We start from the raw sequence: 25,280 nt of genomic DNA, 5'->3' as shown, positions 1-25,280 counted from the left end.
TCTTTCTTTCTTTTTTCTTTCTTTCCTTCTTTCTTTCTTTCTTCCATCTTTCTTTCTTTCCTTCTTTCTTTCTTTTTCTTTCTTTCTTTCTTTTTCTTTATTTCTTTTTTCTTTCTTTCTTTTTTCTTTCTTTCTTTTCTTTCCATCCTTCTTTCTTTCCTTCTTTCTTTCTTTCCTTCTTTATTTCTTTCCTTCTTTCTTTTTTCTTTCTTTCTTTCCTTCTTTCTTTCTTTCTTTCTTTCCATCTTTCTTTCTTTCTTTCTTTCTTTCTTTTAAAATGAATTATGCTAACCACAATTTGTTATACCTCAATGTAGAGTATCTTTGAGAGATTACTAACCTCTATAGCAAATGTTGAAAATTCTTTATTTATTCGGCTGGAAATTTACTTAATGACCAGTTTTTAACGTCAATTAAGTTTTGATTCCGTCACGAGATGCGCAGATGTTTATTCTTTATTCCTTATCGTTGGCAGCTGTTTTCGGCATTTTGTTTTAGTCACTGAAAATGCAGTAGGCCTACACATTAAATCAACGGCTCTTCCTTGTGAAGCAATACTGGATTACGAATTCAATCACAGCCACTCAAAGGGCACACCAGAGAGAATTTGCTGTTCGTAATCCCCCCCCCCCCCAAAGAAACACAATACTAGTACTTGTAAACAAATTGGAAACAACTGGAACTCTAAAATAATAATAATTTTGATGATATTAAATATTACGGTATTTCGTTTTACAGCGTTATTATTATTATTATTATTATTATTATTATTATTATTATTATTATTATTATTATTATTATAGGAATTTAATGAAATAGTTTGCGATTATTTAATGAACATGCTATGTAACATTTTTAGGTAAGTAATAGGTCAAGATTACGACGATTTTTTCCAGCCTGTAAGTGTACAGTAAATCAGCAGACAAAAGTAATGTAAAGGTATCCCTAACTCCATGCTTCCTTAACCGCGGCGTGCGATACGCCCAGCACTTCCATCCGCTGTCATTTTACCCCCGGAAAGAACGGATACTACTCAATTTAGTACGAGATCGAGTGCGCTCCGAAGCATTCCTGGAAGTTGTGGAGAGAATATTCCACTACCGACCGGGCCTTCCAGTCTGCAATTCGTTCTTGGCATTAATATGACTACCTTGTATCATTGTTATGTAATTAGGAAGAATTTCTTTCCACAGGAGTCTAGTCGAGTTTTTGCCCTTTTATCTTATTATGCAAGTCACTGACTGACCAGTGTCTCCAGGATTTTTGCCATGAGATTTTTGTGTCAAAGAAGCTGCTAAAAAACCGTCTGTAATCATATCTGTATCTGCAATCAGTTAACTGCTCAAGCTTTCTCTGCGACATGCATGAGTAAGTAAAGACTGGGATTTTACTGCAATACACGTTTAATCTACACTTTTTATCATATAGCCAACGGACTAGTTATTCAAAACATAATTGCTTCAGATTAGGCAGATCCGGGATGCAAACTGAGATGGAAGTTTTTCTATGATTTTTCGGGAAATTTTTACTGTTCTTTCACACAGACATTCCCTTTTTGTTTGCAACATTATCACTAGCCTATAATTGAAGATCTCCCCAGAATAAGGATGTAACCTACAAAACTGTTTGAGGAGAAAAAAAATAATTTCAAGGATATATTTCATTACGCCTATATTTACTATCACAACCATTTGACTAAACACAGATGCAAGTTTATTCAGCGCCATTGAACGTAATAATTGTTTGTTATAAATAAGTGCTTTAAAATTACTTTTTCAACGTACATCATATATTTCAAGAATTTGACGATAAATGCTATTATTGGCAGCGTATTTTGGACTCTTAAACATAAAGGCTGGTTCATAATAAACCGGGAACAAAAACGACAACGAGAACGAGAACGGAAGTATTGTTAAAATAAATGCATTTAAATGTGAGTATTCACAATTAACTATTGTGAATGCTCACATTTAAATACATTCATTTTAACATTATTTCCGTTCTCGTTTTTGTTGTCGTTTCCGTTTCCGTTTCCGGTTTATTATGAACCAGCCTAAAGTCCTAGATCTCTTGCTGACCCTTTCTTTTAAAAGACATATTATTAAAATTTGGTGTAACTAAGACACATCTAACTAAATGTAACTAAAACAGCCCTTGTTCGCCCAATTATGGATTATGGAGCAGTAGGTTGGGATCCGTACAGACAAAACCAAATCGATTCAATAGAAAAGGTCCAACGCAAGGCAGCAAAATATGTCAAATGGAGAAGGGACATGGTGAGGAGATAGTAAAAGACTTAGGGTGGGAACTTCTCAAATCAAGGCGACGAAAAACCAGACTCACCGCATTGTTTAAGGCACAAATGGGACACAAAGCATGGACCGATATCAATGCTAGATTAGCAACACCATCATACTTAGGAAGGGCTGATAATATTAGGAAGTTTAAATGTAGAAAACAACGGACATGGCAAAATTTTCTTTTGTTAACCGCACAATAGTAGACTGGAACAGCTTACCTGCGGCAATCTTTCAGGGTGGTCCTCTTAAAATCAATACATTTAAGGAAAGGCTGAGAAGAAGATTAGACTGAAAATGTAATTGGAGGCGCAGTGTAATTATATAAGTTGTGTCATGTACTTAATTGAATTGATATATAATTAATTAAGTTGATATGTAATTATTAAGTTGATATGTAAAATAATTAAGTTGATATGTAATTAATTAAGATGATATGTAATTTAGTTGATATGTAAATAAATTAAGGTGATATGTAATTAATTAAGATGATATGTAATTAAGTTGGTATGTAATTAATTAAGGTGATATGTAATTATTTAAATTGGTAATAGTTGGGTGAAATAGAAGTACTTATAAGTTAGATTTACTTTTGCTTATCGTAGGCGTTATTATAGAATAGTTTTTAATTATAGTCCTAGGTTTATTGCATCTACTATTTATAGATTTACGTTTATTTTATTTTATTTCATTTAGGTTTATTTTATTTTATTTCATGTAATTGTAATTATTGTATATTATATATCACTGCCACCGGGTGTATACCCAATTGTAGTGTTAATACATACATACATACATACATACATACATACATACATACATACATACATACATACATACATACATACATACATACATACATACATATTATCGCAGCGAACAGATAAGTAAGTAATTAAACTAATCAACAATGTCTAACGTCATATTGACACAGTTGCGACACGATATTGTTTCATAACTATATTCCGGTCTGACCTACGAGAGCGCAGCACTGTCGCGATTGCAGATGTTATCGTATAATTCGCTTCGTTAATAATTTTGCGGGAGAGTAGAGGACAAGGTAAGCCACATTACCTGCCAAACTGAGTTACACCATTTTTAGAAACTGTAACAACCCCCCAACTTGCAGCATACGTGACACCCCGGGGAAAAAACTGATCTAAAAAAAGAAATGCTACAACGTTCGTCATACAATGCAGTGCCGCCAACTGCGTCCCCGGAGTACAGATTGATTATTATCAGAATAGAGTCCTTCGGTATGGCTCGGGTTGGAAATTAAACATTATTTTGTCATGCGGACTACCTGCGTCTCTCTTATCTATATATATAATTTGCACTGGTAATGGAAATTACGGGAAAACGACTGAACGGATTTTAATAAATGGCCCCTCATTTTGAAGATTGGAACCCAAAGTTTTTCGGAAAAATAGTAGTTTTCAGTGAAATGTCAATTTTCCTACATAATTTTCCTATTTTCCAAAATTCATCTTTCGTCAGTTTTGAGAACTAGTTAATTGCATTCAGGAGAAGCGAAGCGAGTATCAAGTCGGCCGTGTTGTATTTCAGAATAAAACAAAACACACACTACAGTAAACAAATATTATACGATGGCCATGATCTGCAAGAATGCTGACACATTTAGAGCTCAAATTAAATTGATTATTAAAAACTTAACTTACTAAAAATAATTTACAGGTTCGATTCTGTGGTGTGTAATTTTCTGGGTACAACTGTGTATTGGATATTAAAAACTACAAAACTTGAGGTGGTTTGATGACATTATTACCATTAGAAATGAAATATTATTGTAGTTAATGCCGTAATGTGACTATTTTTCATTAATTATACATATTAATGCCATATTGATGATATGAAAGTGAAACGTTTTGGGGTTATATAAGTAGATGTAGAGAATAACTTAAATTAGATTTGTATTTATATGTTTTACTGAGTGGCGGCTATATAGTATATATAGTAGGCCTATATGCTACTGAAAGCTATAAAACTTACGTAAGATAATAATATTATTAAAAATCAAATATTTTTATAGTTATTAATCAAGTGGGGTTGGGTCTTTTTCATATCCCTATTTAATGGCGGTGTGGTGTAGATATTTATATGCGTGGTTCTCTTCAGTATTGGCCCGAGAGAGAGTATCTTTCATTATTACGGAAGCAAATAACTTTCCGAATGTCTGGTATTCTTCATTGAAAATAAATCTGAAAAGTGTTTATTTGAACGTTTAATGAACTTAGTTTGCAGCATTTGCTGCACAAGCCACTAGTTTTGTACATTATGTTATGTTTTGTCTTGTCATTAATTTTAAATACGTTTCCTTTCTCCATAGGCGGAGTTATGGAGGGCATGGGGAGGCACTGCCTTCCCCCGAACTTGTCTGAGCTTTTTTTTCTGTTAACGTTAGAAAATATTGAATTCAAAAGATCTTTTTTGCTTTCGTTCATGATTAAGTTCCTTCTTAAATTGAAGAATTAATGTTTTGAGATCATGTGTCTGGACTATAATTTTTATTTTATTTTAATTTACAAGAATTTCTATACCTCATTTGAGGAATGGAAGCACTGTAATGTTTCTTTTGTAACACCCTGTACTCATATGTTAGGAGTCTGCAGGTGTTCAGGCCGCCACTTGGAGATATGTGAATAACATATTGCAAAACAATGCAGAAAGAAGAAAAATGATCCCGGTATAATACAATACAATATAAGGAACCCACAGGTTCATTGCCGCCCTCACATAAGTCCGCCATCGGTCCCTATCCTGTGCAAGATTAATCCAGTCTCTATCATAATATCCTACCTTCCTCAAATCAATTTTCATATTATCCTCCCATCTACGTCTCGGCCTCCCCAAAGGTCTTTTTCTCTCCGGTCTCCCAACTAACACACTATATGCATTTCTGGATTCGGCCATACGTGCTACATGCCCTGCCCATCCCAAACGTCTGGATTTAATGTTCCTAATTATGTCAGGTGAAGAATACAATGCGTTCTGTAACTTTCTCCATTCTCCTGTAACTTCATCACTCTTAGCCCCAAATATTTTCCTGAGAACCTTAATCGCTTTATTTGCTTCAAGTAAAATTTCCGTGTTTTCCCTAATCGTTTGTGGATTTTATCCTAACATATTCACGTCATCCGCATAGACAAGAAGCTGATGTAACCCGTTCAATTCCAAAGTCCTGAACTTTTCTAATGACATATTCTAGAGCGAAGTTAAAGGTAAAGGTGATAGTGCATCTCCTTGCTTTAGCACGCAGTGATTTGGAAAAGCATAAGATAGAAAGTGACCTATACGGACTCTGCTATAAGTTTCACTGAGACACATTTTAATTAGTCGAACTAGTTTCTTGGAAATACCAAATTCAATAAGGATATTATAAAAAAAAAAACTTCTCTCTTAAGCGAGTCATATGCCTTTTTGAAATCTATGAATAACTGATGTATTGTACCCTTATACTCCCATTTTTTCTCCAATATCTGTCGAATAAAAAAAATCTGATCAATAGTCGATCTATTACGCCTAAAACCGCACTGATGATCCCCAATAATTTCATATACGTACGGAGTTAAATGATCCCGATATGTGTAAATTTAAATACAAAATAAAATAAAATAGAGTTTACATTTCATATGATATCTTCAGTAAGATAAACGTCATATAAAAAGTTTCTGTTAGCAGTGATAAGTAGTTTTATTGATGTATGCATGTATTTCTGTACGAGAGAGAAAAAGAGGGAGATTGTTTTAAGTTATGCTCTATTATAATTTGTAGTAGACCTCGGTCCGAAACATCGCGGAAATGGATGTAACACTGTAAGAAACCTGCCCCAGAAAATACATTTATTAAATGATCATTATTCCGATATACTGTACCACGGTCAAGCTATAACGGGGGAAAGGAGATAAATGATGGGGATTCTATAGTTTTGCTTTGCCTCCCCAAGGAAACGGTTCTCTCTCCGCCTATGCTTCTCTCCATAACAGGACTTCCTTGTGCCAATAGTTTCCCCGTACTCGTCGTGTACTTTCCTTTCAGTACCTCTTGATCTAGTGGTTTATATTGATTATCATAATTATTATTGTTATTTGTTCGGATTGGCAACCCTAATAAGGAATGCAATGCATTTCTTTACAGTCCTATCCACAGTATTGCTACACTCACGGCCGGCAACTGAGTCGTGAAGCCCACAACGACTGTCTCGTCCTCCACCCCGCACGACCCAGCACGAGGCCGGGCGAGAGCCTTTTCCTCTTCATAAACTTTCATGAAGGTGTGTTGAGACACGGCGCAAGGGTTTACGTATTTCTCTACTCTTTCAATTTCTTTTTTTTTTTCTTTCTTTACTTACAAGAGAGCTCTTGAAGAAGCTGAACTTAGGTCTAAGGGCCGATTGTATAAACCATTTAATCTTAGATCAGAGGTTAAATTGATCCTTGTTTCAGCTGAACTTGGAATTTTGTGTTGTATAAAGTCTAATCTGAGATTAATTTGTCTCAAACTAAAGCCAACTTTGACTGAAGAAATTTCTCCGATTAAGTTAGATGATCCAAGTTCAGTTATTTCTTTTCTGTTTGAAATATACGAGTGACAGATTGTGCAAATAAAATATCCATTATTATTAATATTAATAGATATGTAAGGTACATTTATATATATATATTTCTTTCAATTTCTTGCCTTAATACACAAACATTCTTATATTTTATAAGGCTCTATCGTGTTCAGCAGTATCAAATAACATAACCTATAATTATATTATGTTTATAACAACCATTAATTATTAATGGATATGATAGGTACATTCGTAAAAGTTCAATTAACTGTATTACTAAACGAAAATTGTCGTTTTATGAAGCTTTATTATGTTTAGCAGTATCAAACACCATAACATGATAACAACTTGGAGAACAGTCAACCTTATTCTTATTGTCCGCCATTATTTACAGTGTCTCCAACAGAGTGTACGGAAAGTCACCAAAAAGTAGTTATAAAGTCGCTAGAGTTCTCATTATCAACAAATAAAGATTACATTTTGTCACTATGGGGTGCTAAAAAGGTCACTAAATCCCTGTTTAAGCAATATAAAAGTTAAAAGAAATTGTTGTTGGAAAAGAGTTAAAGTCGCTAGATTGGCAACACTGAACAAACCTGTATAACATGGTCCGCGCATCACGTATTTCACCTGTTTATGCGATGTTGCCATATCCTTTTCACGTGAACTTAGATTGCATTTGAACCAAGAAAATTTGATCGCAGAAAAGTTTTATACAATAGAAGAAGTGTCTGAACACTGTTCACTTCTCGATCTTCGATCAAAGTTGATCTTTAGTCAGGGAGTTTTATACAATCGGGCCTAAGACTAAGATAAGGTCAACCTCAAATAGGGACTGTTATTCACCACTGGAGAAGAAAATTAAATAAGCGAGCCGAAAAAGAAGATAATCAAGAACCCATCAGGAAGCAATCAAAATCAACTCCTGGTTTTGTTTAATGTGTGAAGAAACCATTGAGGAATACATGATTCAGTGCATGTCTTGCAGGAAATGAGTACGGATAATGAAACTTGTGCAAATGTTAGACGGAGTTAAAAGAAATGCTTTGCGTGCCATGTGTGTCTTGAAAAGGAAGTACTGTTTGATCTACAGTATAAGAATAAAATCGAACTCGAGAAAATAATTTTAGATGTATCATTATGTTGCTGTCTCGTAATTTAAAGTTGTCTGCTAAAATTTTTAGCTACAATATTAGCTCATTTGAAACAGCCTAGAACTTTAAAATAGTGAAATGACAAGGAATGTATTTTTCATGATTTCAGTTTCAAAATACGATTACAATAGGTTTAAAAGTAAGTTCAACATCCATTAATCGAATCTATGTTTCTTCATTGCTATGATTTGTCATTTGTAGACATTATTTTGAGATATTTTAAATTTTTTTCTTTTGGTCCATTCATGGGAACTTGGTGATCCATTCATAGAAACCTGCCGCCTTCAATGGACCAATAGCCGAATTTTTAATGAGCTAATTTTTAAACAGATAGAAATAAGACATAGCCCTAAAATTTTATTTTATCATTCCTTATTAGTAAAGTAATTGTTTAAGCCTAAAAACGGAATTTTTGTCAAATATAATAAGAAATCGTTAGGTGGTCCATTGATGGCAACCTTCCCCTAACTTGTAGATCCCCAAAATAACCTGATTCCACGATTTCACATCAAATTTAGCTTGGTGAAGCAGTTAATAAGGGCTGTACTTCAAGACGGATCCTGCTTCATGTACCTTTTAATAAATTTTTCGTGTATCACAAATGAGTTGAAAGCTAGAATTTTTTTTCGGTCCTAAAATCTACAAATTCATGAAGGACAAATATTTTGACAAAATAATGGATGCAAGAGAAACAGAGATATGGACAGTCTTAAAATATATATTACTAAAAACTTTCTAAAGAACAACAAAAATTCAAATTACAAAACACATTGTTGAAAATTTATCGGAAAACTTAAAAAGATGTAGAAGTGAATTTTCTTGTTTGTAATAGAGAGTTATTTTGACTGTTACACTTTTACTACGTCATACTACTTTTGACCAATAAAACGGTACGAAAGGACGTATTTCAACCAATCATGGCTGCTTATCGCACAATTTTATCGCGTCCCTAGCATGTGTTTAATTTTATCGCGTCCCTAGCATTTGTTTAATTTTATCGCGTCCCTAGCATTTGTTTAATTTTATCGCGTCCCTAGCATTTGTTTCTTTGTTTGCCAACATTTCAAACTGCGCTGATCTGGACGTCAAAAAAAAAAAAAAAAAACAGAAAATTACAAACCACTCCAGTCGATGCACAGCAGTTTCAAATATGACTCGCATTGGCATTCAAGAACAAGAATTAATAAAGACCACTGGTCATACCTATGCATCTTCCCTGAAATCCTATTTTCAAATAAATGGAGAGCACCATTCGGAAATCCTGAATAAGTTGAGGAATACACCATGTAGGCCTACATCAGCGAGTTCCACTTCTTTTACACACACGTCCAATATAACATCATCTGAACCACCAACCACTAAAATATTCAAATTTGAAAATTGTACATTCAATAATTATTCCTTTTAAAATTATTCATGTATATTTTTTATGTCATCGTCGTTAATTAAAACTTTTCTAATACTTGTATATATTATTTAGGTTATGTTATAGCTTGTGCTATATGATATTGTGGATAGTCACGTATCAGAGATTGTTTAATATTAAGATTTATTGAAAATCATCTGTCAAGTGACGTTGATTACTGGGATTCGGATAATTGAAGTGGAATGCAACTGTTTTAATAAAAATGAAACTGAATCAATAAAGCCTTCCTGACTAGTAACACTGCCATCGTGATCTAGATCGAGAAGGCATTGCTAGTAATCGTCTACAGAGTTCAATGAAGATTCCATAGTTGGCACAACTGATAGCAAGATAACAGCTAACTTCGAGCATTAAAGTATATTTTATGTTCGAAGACAGCTAAGCATAACACACTACTACCATCTAGCATTCATCTAGCGTAATATTTGTAATGTTGAGATGGTACAATAATACATTTGAAGACAGTTGTATTTTCGTAAGTCAATTAATTGTATTGGAGTACTTCGTTACTTCTAATCTTTATATACGAGGTACTTTCTTCTAATCGTGTAATAGTCAATTAAGTCCCACTCGAGTTTTGATTTTCTCTAGATAAATCAAAACCTCTAGTAAGATTACTGTTGATTAATTATAGCTCCAGTGTAGATTATTAATATCAAATAAATCGACGTATTCGATGAATACACGTCGCTCTGCCTTCGTCTGCCATAAAGCTCACAGGATCTACCGGTAATCAAACCACTGCTTCTCTGATGAAAAGCCGCTAAGGTCATTGAGTTGAAGGTGAGTCTAAAGAGGTAGATAATAATTGACACCCCTGTTTAATAGGCGGCGAACTAGATAAGATGATAAAGTAGGTTTAGATTAGCATGAATTGAATCGTGAACTCTCGGTACTGGCGACTGGTTTCCTTATCCACGCGGCCAGCTCAGAGCGTCCAGTAGCAGAGCCGTCGTGGCCATTCTTCATCACACGTCGCCAAGACCTCGATTACCATAAACCGGTCACGTCGCTACGATGAACGAAAGGCGCATTTCCATTCATTGAGTCATGCATATCCTCTCTATTAATCTCCGGTTTTCTTTCACTTATCGAAAGGTGTGAATTTAGCCTGTTAAAGTCTCATTCTGGATGAAAACTTAATGTGGTATTTAGTTGGCATGGTAACTAGGAACCGTGTAGTTTAAGTACTAATATTCACGTAAATGCAACTGTAATAGCTTAGAGTTAAAAGTTGGTAGCTTCAAGTTTTACTGCTAACTTTACGTCAAAATGTATAATTCAGCCAATCACAAAACAGGAATTCATGTACTGTACAATTGAACAGATTTTAATAGAAGAATGGTTCCAAACCTTTCTCGGCCGCATTTTCTTTCGAGTTATCTCAAAATTCTTGAAAACTCCTGTATAGAACATGATCTAATAAAATCGAAAATATAAAAATCCTTTACTGGAGTCCACTACTGAATTTTACCGCTGATTGAGGTTCTGACTGTTACATCTATTCACAGGTATAGTCCCGTCGCTCTTATTTCCGGCAGCCAATCACGCTGCAGGTCGGGTACTTTTAAACGTATGCGTCTTATGATTCGCTGATTATGACGTTATGCACTCCCTAAGGCTCGATAAATACTTAATATAATCGCCCGCCATTTTGGCTCTTTCGTTGGCGTTCGCAGAAAGCACACGAGGACGTTATTTGCCGCCCAATTATTTGCTGAATTACAGTGCGTTTGATTTATTATCATAGGAGCTACGACATGATAATGTTTAACGGTGTGACAAATTTATTCCTCGTCTGGTAGCTCGGCAACGAAAGAACAAAAATGGCGAACGATTCTACCTACCTAGACTTTATAGAACCTTCATTTCCTAAGGCGTAAGCAAAGAGGAGGAGTCACGCCGGGAATAACAGCGTCGCGACTATAGTACATCTCACTTGACGATGTGTCAGAGGAATAATTTTGTCCCATACATCTCAAATCTGATTAGCGAACTATGTAACTAGTCAGCCATGTATCCAATGGAGTGAAAAAGGAACTGGCTACCAATACCCCATTATCTCCTCATGTGTTCAAATCAAGACAGATTGACTAAAACTAAAAAGTGATGTGACAACATAACTGTGGATATGTTGCGGCCAAAACTGAAGTTATAGGCCTATCTTACTTATTTACTTACTTACTTACTTACTTACAAATGGCTTTTAGAGAGCCCGGAACTTCATTGCCGCCCTCACATAAGCCCGCCATCGGTCCCTATCCTGTGGAAGATTAATCAGTCCCTACCATCATATTCCACCTCCCTCAAATCTATTTTAATATTATCCTCCCATTTACGCCTTAACCTCTCCTTTTATCCAATCCCTCCCACCGAACATCCTCATATTCATCTTCTTTCACTGTGGCTGTTCCTCGACTTTGGAATTCCCTACCGAGTAATGTCAGGGACTGTCAGACATCAAACCAATTTAAGAATAGGCTAACGAGATATTTTTCTAACAATTCTTATTAACAATAATAGCTGTTTCAGGTTTCTCAATGTTTAATGGTTATATATATATATATATATATATATATATATATATATATATATATATATATATATATATATCACAGATAAATATCTAAATATCTAAATTATCTCATTATTATTATTATTATTATTATTATTATTATTATTATTATTATTATTATTATCACTATTTCTTACCAATGTTTATTATAGTCACACTAACATTAGTTATCCAACTTTCATTATTTACTTTCATGCTGTTTTATGGTCTAGATATTAAGGTAATAACTATGTAAGCAATTGTATTCAATTAGAATTAGAGTCTGGCTAGGCGTAAGAGAAGGCCTACTGGCCTTAGCTCTGCCAGATTAAATAAATAAATAAATTATTATTATTATTATTATTATTATTATTATTATTATTATTATTATTATTATTATTAGTTGAAGTTATAATATCTACATTTAAAAATGTTTTATATAATTGGTTAGTCAATAACCCTTTTCTTAATTTAAAGAAATTTTTATGCTAATACATATTATGTTATCTTTTAATTTTGTCAATTTTTAACTTTATCAGTTACCATTTTGGGCTCAATTTCATTATACGGTAGCCTCGATTATCCGGACTATATAGGCCGACGGAAATCCGGATTAACAAAAATCCGGATTAACAAAAATCCGGATAATACGGCGCTATGTGGTTTTTGATACTGTAATCTTAAAGGGACAAAGGTCAGACCCAGTAATGTATAAAGATGTTATTTAGATGCATAGACTATAATAAACGAGTTTTTCTTCATAATACAGTACAGTAAGTAATGACTTTAAGAAACTTTGTTAGTGTTCAGTATTGTGTATATGTTCACTACTGTAATTTGAAAATAAACGATCCGGATAACACGGAAGGCCGGATAATCGAAGTCCGGATAATCGGGCCTTTAATATATGCGTATTGTGATGATAGCGTAGAATGACTAACGCAATTAAATGTTGATATAAAATGAAAAGTCCACACTGTAGAGTAACGGTTTGCGCATCTGGCCGCGAAACCAGGTGGCCCAGGTTCGATTCCCGGTCGGGGCAAGTTACCTGGTTGAAGTTTCTTCCGGGGTTTTCCCTCAACCCAATACGAGCAAATGCTGGGTAACTTTCGGTGTTGGACCCCCGACTCATTTCACCGGCATTATTACCTTCATCTCATTCAGACGCCAAATAACCTAAGATATTGATTAAGCGTCATAAAATAACCTACTAAAATAAAAAAAAATAAAAATGAAAATAATAGGTTCATTTTTTCTGGAGATCTTCCGTTCACAAAGAGAGATCTTAATCCTACGAACCTGGCTTTACTTCCTTTCAAGGACTTTCATTACTCTGGATTATCAATTACCGAATCTCTGTCTGGTTGGAACGTGACCACTGAAGTCAACTACAGGAAGATTGATTGATTAATACAGGACATCACACCGTCCCCAAATATCTGGGTCATTAGGAAAGTACACATCCAAACTTCATTTTATGACGTCTGCAAAGAAATTACTTCACAATCGTGTCTGAGGAAAGTTGCTTGTTGCTATGGCAATTACCAGCTTGAACGTCAATCGGCGTTCCCCCTTCAGCTTGTATAAGCGGCTCTTCTTTCTAGTCCGCAAGCAAAACAAAAACTTGATTATTTCTCTACCTCGTATGACCAATTAATTAAACAGCCTGTTGATACGTATAGGTGGGGAGACAACATGCTTTACTGTCGGTATTTCACAACGTTGCTGTATGTGTTGCTTCAAACCCTTGAGTTTCAAAGTAGACCGTAACATAAAGCTGGTTGTGTAGTTCATACAGGGCGGTTTAGTAAAAGTGTGCAAACAGGGAATAGGGAATGCTCTACAGAACTTTTTGAGATACGGAACTTCGGCTCTGCGAAGTCAGCCATCGCTATCGCTTATTGTTTTCCATAGCCTTTTATCTATATTTATTATTTACATTTATTGTTTACACATATTTACATTTTAAAATTATTTTAATATCGTTTATAAATCATAGTTAACATTGTACTATTTTATACCTCGCAACAGGTGCTCGAAATGACGATCACCAACATTAAAGTATTTACATTTTATACATCTATTTATTTACGTACTTTGTGTTTTATTTATTTATTCATTCATTCATTCATTCGTTCATTCATTCATTCATTCATTCGCCCGTCCGTCCGACTTTATCTATCTATCTATCTATCTATCTATCTATCTATCTATCTATCTATCTATCTATCTATCTATCTATCTATCTATCTATCTATCTATCTATCTATCTATCTGTCTGTCTGTCTGTCTGTCTGTCTGTCTGTCTGTCTGTCTGTCTGTCTGTCTGTCTGTATGTCTGTCTCTCTGTCTATCTGTCTGTCTATCTATCTATCTATCTATCTATCTATCTATCTATCTATCTATCTATCTATCTATCTATCTATCTATCTATCTATCTATCTATCTATCTATCTATCTATCTATCTATCTATCTGCCCACTCACCCACCCACCCATCCATCCGTCTGTCTGACTGTCTACTTACCTACCTACCCATCTATCTATTCATCCATCCATCCATCCATCCATCCATCCAGCCATTCATCAATCTACCTATCTATCGATCTCCCGATGTACCTATCTACCTACCTATCTTTGCACCCATCCATCCATGCATCCATCGATCCATCCATCCATCCATCCATCTATTCATCCATCTATCTGTTTATTTATTTATTTAATCTGATAGATTTAAGGCTGTCAGGCCTTCTGTATGACATCACCAGAATACAAATAAGCCTATACAAAAAAACAAATGCAGAGAGAAGAAGTATATAAGAAATAGAAATAAAATTACAAATGCAAATGCAAAAGCACAAAAAGAGGGGAGTAAAAATTACAAATACAAAGGTAAGATCACAACAGGCACAAAAATTACTAATGTAATATATATATATATATATATATATATATATATATATATATATATAGTGATTTTAAAAATGACTAAACATATAAAAATAAGTAACTGATTGTACAAATTGAAGAGAAAAAAAAACAGTAACAATTTCGAAACATTCGGAATAAAGTTAGAACATTCAGTTTACTACATTGCACTCTACTCAGTAAGAAGATGCTTAATAATTTTGTTTTTTTTTAATACTGTTAAATTCCGACAGTACTGATATCACTGGGTAGGTTATTCCATAAGCGCAATAGAGAGATTGTGTGTGATGATGAATACGTTGATGTCTTATGTATTGGTATGGTTAGTATGCGTTCTTTTTACGTGTATTAATATTTATATTTAAATTTACATTCATTATTTATATGTAAGCAATCCATCGTGTTTTGTTTGTTGATCTATCGACCACAAAGTAGTTCTGTCTATCGTATTTATATTACCAGATTACAAAACATGATATGAGTCAATGACAGACCCTTACATACCACCATTCGAAGAGTTAATCACAGTACGTACATTACTCTGTTGACTCAGATTTGTAAATGATATGAAAATAATTTTAAAATGCTAGTAATAAATGTAAATAGTAAACAGTAATCGATAGCGATTGACATGTTTAAGCTTATCTCTCCATAACCTGACTTCGCAAAGCAATATTACTATTTCATCCTTTTAAACTCAGTTGGTAGCGTTTAAAACGAGGGGATCCGGGTTCATTTCACGGTAAAAAGGTCTCACACTCATAAGGACTGGGTTCGTGCCCCTTATCTTGTATTAAGCATTACTTTGTACCATGCTGACAACATCACAATGCATTTCCTCTGCTTGTGTATGTCTAAGCTAGTACAGATTATTCTCAAAAATGAGGACGGAACAAAGTGAGGAATAAAATGATCAATCTTATTCTTTCCTTCCTCACAGCCTTGAGTTAGAGTCTTTACTGACCCAGTATCTCGATCCACTGACGTGCTTGTTGAGTAGCCCAGGCTCTTGAAGCATGTGCTCATGTCAGTTTACAGTTTCCCTCACACGTTGCTCGTCGCTTTCACGAATTCAGCAAAACTGTACACACTATTTGTTGCCTAGTCACTCTGAAAGCAATGTGCCTCCAGCAGCTCAAGGTCCGCAGCGTGAAGTACTTTGACGGTGTCGTGTGAAATCAAACAGTCTTCTGTTTCTTCACGCAGCTAGAGGAAGTCAGTTACTCTCATTTTCAATCAGACAGTCAGTGTATCATTAAATCAGTCATTCATTAACAGAGTCAATCAGGCGATTCATTCATTTCTCAATCATACATGTATTTATTCAGTATACCAATCAGTCATTCATATTCTCACTCAATCATTCAGCCAGCCAAAAGTCTGCCACTTCGTTAGTCACTCAGATAGTCAACCAGTTGATCATTGATCTGCACAGTCCCTTAATCAGGCAGACAGACATTCGTCTGCTTGTCAGTAAGCGATTCATTTTTTTAGTCATTCCATCAGTCATTCAATCAATCAGTAATTTATCTCTGTAATCATTCTACCAGTCAGTCATTATTCTGTTTAACTATTCTGTCAGTTAGTAATTAATATGTTTAGTTATTCTATCAGTCAGCCATTAATCTATTTGGTCATTCCATCCTTTAGTCATTAATCTCTTTAGTTATTCTATCAGTCAGTCATTAGTCTGTTTAGTAATCCTATCAGTCAGTCATTAATTTGCTTAGTCATTTTATCAGTCAGTCGTTAACCTGTTTAACTATTCTGTCAGTTAGTAATTAATATGTTTAGTTATTCTATCAGTCAGTCATTAATCTGTTTAATTATTCTGTCAGTTAATAATTAATATGTTTAGTTATTCTATCCATCAGTCATTAATCTATTTGGTCATTCCATTCGTTAGGCATTAATCTGTTTAGTTATTCTATCAGTCAGTCATCAGTCTGTTTAGTAATCCTATAAATCAGTCATTAATTTACTTAGTCATTTTATCACTCAGTCATTAGTCTGTTTAGTAATCCTATCAGTCAGTCATTAATTTGCTTAGTCATTTTATAAGTCAGTCATTAATCTGTTTAATTATTCTGTCAGTTAGTAATTAATATGTTTAGTTATTCTAACAGTCAGTCATTAATCTGTTTAATTATTCTGTCAGTTAGTAATTAATATGTTTAGTTATACTATCAGTCAGTCATTAGTCTATTTAGTAATCCTATCAGTCAGTCATTAATTTGCTTAGTCATTTTATCAGTCAGTCGTTAACCTGTTTAACTATTCTGTCAGTTAGTAATTAATATGTTTAGTTATTCTATCAGTCAGTCATTAATCTGTTTAATTATTCTGTCAGTTAATAATTAATATGTTTAGTTATTCTATCAATCAGTCATTAATCTATTTGGTCATTCCATTCGTTAGTCATTAATCTGTTTAGTTATTCTATCAGTCAGTCATCAGTCTGTTTAGTAATCCTATAAATCAGTCATTAATTTCCTTAGTCATTTTATCAGTCAGTCATTAATCTGTTTAATTATTCTCTCAGTCAGTAATTAATATGTTTAGTTATTTTATCAGTTAGTAATTAGTCTGTTTAGTCATTCTATCAGTCATTAATCTTTTTTGGCATTCTATCAGTCACTGATTAATCTGTTTAGTCATTCTAGCAAGTCAGTCATTAAACTGTTTAGCCATTGTATTAGTCAATCATTAAACTGTTTAATCATTCTATCAGTCAGTCATTAAACTGTTTAGTCATTCAATTAGTCAGCCTTTCATTTGTTTAGTAATTCAGTCAGTTATTCATCTGTTCAGTGAGTCAATCAGTCATTCACCTCTTCAATCATTCTATCAGTTAATCATTCATCAGCTTAGCCATTGGATCAGTCAGCCATTTACCTGTTTAGTCATTTAGTCAGTCAGTTACCTGTTTACCCATTCAATCGGTTAATCATTCATCTGTTTAGTCATTCAATCAATCCGTCATTCACCTGCTTAGTCATTCAGTTCATCAGTAATCTGTTCAGTCATTCAATTAGTCAGTCTTTCATCTGTTTACTAATTCAGTCAGTCATTCACCTGTTTAGTCATTCAAACAGTCAGTCATTCAACTGTTCAGTCACTCAATCAGCTACTTAGCTGCTTAGTCATTCTATCAATAATTAATCTGCTTAGTCGTTCAATCAGTCAGTCATTTATCTGCTTAGTGATGGATGAGTCACTCAAACATTCACTCATTCAGTCATCGGTCGCTGTTAGTTCTCTGGTAATCCTTTCATTCAACCAATCAAACATTCAATTCTTTCAACGAATTTTCTGTTTGATCTTTCAGAACAGTATATTGGAAAGACAAACAGTCAGTGAATGCAATTGAGCAGTGAGGCAACCCGATTCTATCGGCAATGAAGCTTTGGCTGCACGGAAGAAACCGACAGTGAACAGCGTTTACAATTCCGTAATGATAGCTAATACAGGACGTGTGGGGCGATCGAGAAGCACAGCGTTGCAAATTGTCAGACAGCCGCGGCTAGCAAACCTAATGGTGCACTTTCCCTGTCTGCACTCCTGCAGGCGTTCTCTGCGAGTGACAGAACCGGACGATGAGCATGTGCGTGCTCGTAGAAACTGAAAACCCGCTCTCTGTGCAAACTTCATATACTCGATAATCCGATACCAAATTAAATTAAAAACTCATAATTGTTCACAGCACCACATTACTTGTGACTGTAGGTGATGTAGAAAAGAAAAGTAAATAGATTTGAAAGAATCTGTGAGGCTGTTAATAAAACTTTAAATAAAGGCTGAACAAGTATTACTATTACTTTTTTAACTAATGACGTGTAGCCTACTTGACTGTTCGTCATTCACCCATATGAAGCCAGTTGTGTAAATTAATATACCGACAGAATCGTTGCCCAGAGTGCGCCTTAGTATGATGGTCTACGCTACACACACGATGAGATCAGATGATTATGGAGATTTGTTGTAATACTACAGGGGAATCGGAGTTACAGAAGAAAACCGCTGTGTTACCTAGACAACGGGCTTGCTCAACACTATATTTCGTTCCATAATGTCTGACAGAAGGTGTAAACATTGCCGACAGAGGAGGAGAGAAGTATAATTACTATTCAACCAATGACAGAGGTCTCATTCCACTTTTGTCTTGAAGTTCTATTCCCGCCCAACTTCAACACAAACGTGAAATGAGACCTCTGCCATTGGTTAAATAGCAATTATACTTCTCTCCTCCTCTGTTGATAATGTTTACTTCTCCTGTCAGACATTATCGAACGAAGTATAGTTATAAATCGGGGGTTTACCCATGTCGGGTCCACAGGATTGTAAGTCTAGCGCTGTAGCTAGTATAACATCGTGGCGACTTTACTGTTAATTTTAAAAAAGCAGTCACTACCTAAAATGATATTTAGATTTCATCGTCATTATATGTTTCCTGAATGTAATTTTATTGATATTTTCAGCAACTTCAAGAGAATTTAACCTCCCATGTAGTTACAGGACTTCCGATATTTCTGTATTCTCTGAGTTTATAATTTAGTTTCACTTTGGGGACAATATGCTAACATTTTTTAAATGTGAGGATACTTTACAAATCAACTTTTATTTCCTCTGTTTCAGTTTTAATTGTTTCTTAGCTGATTCTTTCTAAAACTCAATATATACCTAACAAATTATAAGAACCTTATCTCTCATGACTCGATTTAACATCCAGAATTGGCACCACTATCACCTTGTAAAATCTTAAAAGATTGCTTCTTAGTTTTTCTCCTTCTTATTGTCTTCAAAATTTGCGTAATTTCATATTAATTATTTTTGTAGGTAATTAAAACTGTATACATATTTGTTCTATTACTAGTCTAATTTAAAATTATTTTACATCCTGAAGATTTTCCTTGAAATGCCATTATGGAATTCGCTGCCGCTGGAAATCAGGGGTAGTCATAGTTCTCAGTTGTTTAAAATTAGGTTGTTTAGAAATACAGTATTTTAAATGCACAGAATTAGTTTTTTTAAGGTATAATTTTTATTTATCTATTTATTATTATTATTATTATTATTATTATTATTATTATTATTATTATTATTATTATTATTATTATTATTTTAAACAGTCATTACTTTATTTTTCCATTAACACTAATATCTAGGTACTTGTCATTGTCTCAATGTAACCCGTGCACAGATCATACTAATTGTACTATTCATTTAATTATGAGATTATATTCATATGTATTAATTTTTTTTAAGTTCATACTTGTACACTAGAATGTATTTTCCTGTTTTTGATTATGTATTCAATCTCTTTTTATTTTATTTATTATTATTATTATTATTATTATTATTATTATTATTATTATTATTATTATTATTATGTTAATACTGATTGTGTATATGTATTCAATCTCTCTTTTTTTAATTTTATTATAATTTTTTTAAATTAATACATGTATACCGGTATGTATTTTTCTATGTGTGATTTGATCCTGGTTGAGTTGAAGAGAAGGTCTGATGGCCTTATCTCTGCCAAGGAAAATAAAACTATTACTACCACTATTACTATTTTTGTTAGAGAGCAAAGCACCTTGATATTACACACAAGTCTATTTTTTTCCTGTTTATTAAATATGTTCTTCGACGATTGTTTTCAGATACACTAAAAACATGTGATCATTAGCGAATATAATAACATATAAAATTGTATTACACATTTTAAAATCTAAATTACTAATAATCAAAAATACTGACCAAAACCAAGCGATCTTAGAAAAAAATACAGAATTAATTATTGAGGACATTAAATTGGTAACTCTGTTTTACTCCTTGATTTGTGATAGTCATTTGTTCATTATTATTGTTCTTTTATCAATTATTGTGCTTGTCTTGTATCGCTTATTACCACTGCCTGCTGGATCGCGTCCAATAGCTGTAAGCAACCATAGGATGTGATCCAGCAGGCAGTACTTATTAAATACGTTATTACAAAACTGATTTATTTTGTCCGATATAACTTAACCCCGAAACTGGTCTCCACATAATGCAGTCGGTTACTACTAGGAACGCACTTCTGTGTACTAAAATGTCGAGCGATTTCTCTAACGTTCAACTTAATAGGCTTACATATTTGAAAGAGTATGGAAAATCCTAATTGCAGCTATATCTGCCACACAGAAAATCTTTAAGCCAAGATATATAACTAGGGGCATAAAATGGTTTACTATTAAGGAATAGATTTCAGCTTGCCTGACTCCGAAAGTAGCGGCCGCAAGTTCAAATCTCGGTTGAAAACAGTTGACTGGTTTAGATTTTCATCGAGATGTTGCCTCAGTTAATTATCATATCCACTTCCTTTAAAGGTGCTTATGTTACTTAACACTTTCATCAACATAAAACCTCACTAGCTTTTAAAATTTCATAAGAGTAGACTAATAATAATCATAATAAATTATGTTGTTAGATGACAACTTCTATAAACATCATATCACCAAGTTAGTCCATTAGTTTTATGTGAATCACTGTATACAGGCAATAGGGTAAACATTGGTAATTTCGTGGCAGTGGTTATTTCGTGATACTTTTTCTTTGCTCTTTTGTGAACTAACCAATGGTGTTACGAGATCCAAATCTCCGCCAAGGGATTGCATATGTTGTCCAGTTTCCAGAAACATACAGCTAAGCTTTGTGTGACTATTGTAGTTGCTTCAGTGAGCTTTTATGTTTGGAGAGAGCAAGTTTGCGTCGACTTCTCAGGCATACAAATTTTGTGGATGTTTGTAATTACATTACAAGCTTATTACTAAAGGTAAGCATATGATATTTGGTACAAAGATTTATTGTATCTTCATGAAATTTTAGGAAATGTGTTTGGAATTTTAGATACATCTGTAGTCGCCGTATAGACTTAGCTTTACTGATAGAAATCTTAGCTGTTTGAGGCGAAATTCTGTTGAGCATTAAGTGTTACAATTTTTAAAATAGTATAAAATGTATTATAATAGGAATTTTAGAAATCTGAAGACAAGATGTGATAACAAAAAAGAAAACGGAGAAGCAATGGGTTCAGTGTAGCTTCTGTTTGATTTGTTATCATGCTAAGTGTCAATGATAAGTGCTAGATGACTTACTTGCAAGAATTGTGACAGAAGATGAAACATGGCTCCACCATTTTGGATCGGAGACAGAGGCAGACAATGAAGTGGCATCATGCAAATTCACCAAAGAAATAGAAATTGAAAAGTGCACCTTCGGCAGGAAAAGTTATGGCTGCTGTGTTTTTCGATTCAGAAGGACTCTTGCTTGTGGACATCGTGCCACACGGAACCACCATTAATTCTGACGCGTATGTTGCAACTCTTAAGAAACTTCAAGTTCGACTGAGTCGTGTTCGACGACATCGGGAGAAGCAGGATGTTCTGCTATTGCACGACAACGCACAGCCATATGTCAGTCACAAGACCACAGACCAGATCAGAAAATTCGGATAGACAACACTGAAACATCCACCTTACAGTCTTGAACTGGCACCGTGCGATTACCATCTCTTTGGTAAACTGAAGGATCCCTTCGCGGAACGAGGTTAGAAGATGACTCCCTTGTGCACGCTGCTAAAGAGTGGCTCAGACGTGTTGGTCCAGACCTTTACCGTGCTGGTCTACAGGACCTCGTTCCTAGGTTACATAAGGCAGTTGAAAGGGACAGGGATTATGTGGAAAAGTGACATTTTGTTCCTTAAGGATGCATCTACATTCTGTGCAAATAGCAAAGCTGTAGGATAAAAATATAATTTTTAAACAAACGTTATGCATTACTTTTGGAGTTACCCTAGTAATATAGGCTATAGTAAAGTCCGTAATGAAAGTGTTCACCCTTTCAGGGCAAAGAAGATCCCTTTTCAATTTCAATTTTTACTTTGATTTCATTCTTACTATGTGTTGATATGTATTTCTATGTTTTCTTGCTATGAATATTAGACGGAATTACTGTGTTTGAAGTCTTGTAACAATAAATGAGAATTTCATTTGACTTTAATGAATTTTTCCACAATTCTTCTACCTCTCACGAAATTATCAATGCAATATCACGAAATTACCAAGGTTATCACGAAATAACCAGCCTTTCAGCTTAAGTTGTAAAAGTGGTTTTTGGCACATATTCAAGAACGTATCCAATCTTTTATGTCTCCAGATTTGTACAGCAAGTTATCGTCTTTTAGATGAAAAAATCGGAATAAGGATATATTTACACATTTGCATTTTAAATTAGTTTTCATGAAATTATCACGAAATTACCAATGTTTACCCTACACAATAATTGTCGAGTAAAGACATAATTACGTAGATAATAATTTGAGCGACGAATATTTTTATAAACATACGCCTACAATATTTTGTCATTGTATCTTATTAGAAAAATAATAAGAAGAAAATTTTAGAACCAAGTTTTAATGAATCGCTGTTTTTTGTGTCAAATGTTTCTAAATTAAAATAACTACATTTTATGTGGATAATTTTCTGTTGAGTTGACACATAGATACTAGATATTAACTAAATCTGTCAAATGATTTAAGATAACATAATCTTTAAAACACCGCTTATAAAAAACGGCATTTATTTGAAAAAGTTGATTTTGTATTATTTTTTTCTCTACATTCGTGAAATCAGAAGATAAAATAGTATTAAATATTAATCATACATTTTTTGGTTTCAGATTCATCACCATAATTCATTATTTTTACGCAAATTATCCAAACTGTGACTACATCACTAAATTTCATACTTAAAAAACGAGAATTGTTGTTTCCATCAAGAATACACTATTGTTTTCATGAGATCACAGCCTTCTGGATACGTATCTTTACACGTTTCGAGATAAAAATATGAAGACTGTCATTTTGACATGTATTAAAGGTTTCCCTGATCTGTTTAATTCCATCACTTTCGTAGAACACACTTACGGAAATGGTAATTGCAAAATTCAAATGATTGACACTTGTATTACAATATACTATTGTGTGAAATTGTAATTTAGAAATCTTTTCGCCAGTTATGAGCTGCCACAAGAGACAAAGAGTATGTAAGCATATAAATATGTTTACAAGTTCATTGAACAATTAATTTTGTTTTAACAAATGAAATCCCTAAAAATAAAGAACTGCAAAACATTTTTAGGTTAGAAGAAATACCTAGTTTTAGAGAAAGAGATAAATATTACGAAAGAGTAAAGAGTGCTAATGAACTTAGATTTATTTCGAATAGAGGTGATGGCTTCAGTAGAGCAGTTGATCCTTTCAAAGCAGCTAAAGTTACAATCAAAATAATACTTGTAGGTATTCCAGCCTCTCAAATGTATCTTTCATGAAGAGAGTAGCGGTACCTATTGCTCCAACCAGACGTCCGATTACTTCATACTGTTTTAGTCGGTAGTTTTGGGGGTAGGCTAATAGGGAATGGTGTCTAACGAAGTTTCAGAAAATTCTTAAATGTTCTGGCTTTTGAAAAATATCTGTATGGAATTTCAAATAAATTAGCACTTAGATAATGAGTGCGAAAAACTCCTCCCTCTCTTTTTTAAGTTGTATACAAACATACAGATAGACTGCAAGTCGCTTCTTCGATATCAGGTAGGTCTATGCTGTAAGCTTATACTATATCTGTGAAAATCTCTAAATCGATTTTCTTCGTAATATGACAAGAGTTGGTACATTGAATGTGCACGTTACCTGGTAGGTTGGCGCTGCGGTAGACGTCGTCGTCGGCGTAACACTGCGGAGTCCGGCATGTTGCAGCTCTGCTTTCACTTCCCCGCTCTTTCGCTGTCTGACCTTCCCTCTAGGTCAAGGCGTCGCCGGCGTCCTCAGCAGGGGTGGGGAGTGCACACCTCCCCCTGTGTCCACAGTTCTTATGTTTTGGTTATCATTCCTTTATACAGCCAAATGTCGTTATAATCAATACTATATCAACGAATTTTTCAGTTTAACGAAAAAATCCGTAATTACCTTCCATACGTCCATAACGTGCAATGTTCAATAATCTAATTTGTGTGAACGCTGACATTACGAAAATTCCATTAGAACGAAAAAAACAATGTCCCTTCATAAAAGTATGTTCGATTGAAAGAATTTATTTTGTTCATTTCCCTTAAGGGGTTAGGTACAGTTTACAGCAACAAAATTTTGGAAATATTCAAAATTTTTTTCCTCCATTACTGTATCTTGTACAATAATTAAAATTAGTATGTGTAAAACACTGTCCTTCTGTTATATAAAAAAATATTTTTACGATTAAAAAAATATATTTAATTTTTTTTTCTCAAAATGCAGTTCACTATGCAGT

General features: G+C 34.0%; 1 protein-coding gene across 1 annotated transcript in view; it reads right to left on the bottom strand.

Annotated features, from left to right (window-relative positions):
* The window catches only part of LOC138703580 (carbonic anhydrase 2-like), a 160,119-nt gene extending 135,355 nt beyond the window's left edge, over positions 1–24,764 (bottom strand). Inside the window, exon 1 of the mRNA XM_069831567.1 lies at positions 24,668–24,764. The gene's annotated coding sequence lies outside the window, so the exon portion shown is untranslated. The remainder of the gene's footprint in view (positions 1–24,667) is intronic.
* Positions 24,765–25,280: the final 516 nt, after the last annotated feature.

This window comes from Periplaneta americana, chromosome 7, assembly GCF_040183065.1.
Source record: "Periplaneta americana isolate PAMFEO1 chromosome 7, P.americana_PAMFEO1_priV1, whole genome shotgun sequence".
In the NCBI taxonomy this organism is placed as follows: Eukaryota; Metazoa; Arthropoda; class Insecta; order Blattodea; family Blattidae; genus Periplaneta; species Periplaneta americana.
The sequence above is the reverse complement of the archived record's forward strand: the minus strand, read 5'-3'. Positions and strand labels throughout refer to the sequence as shown.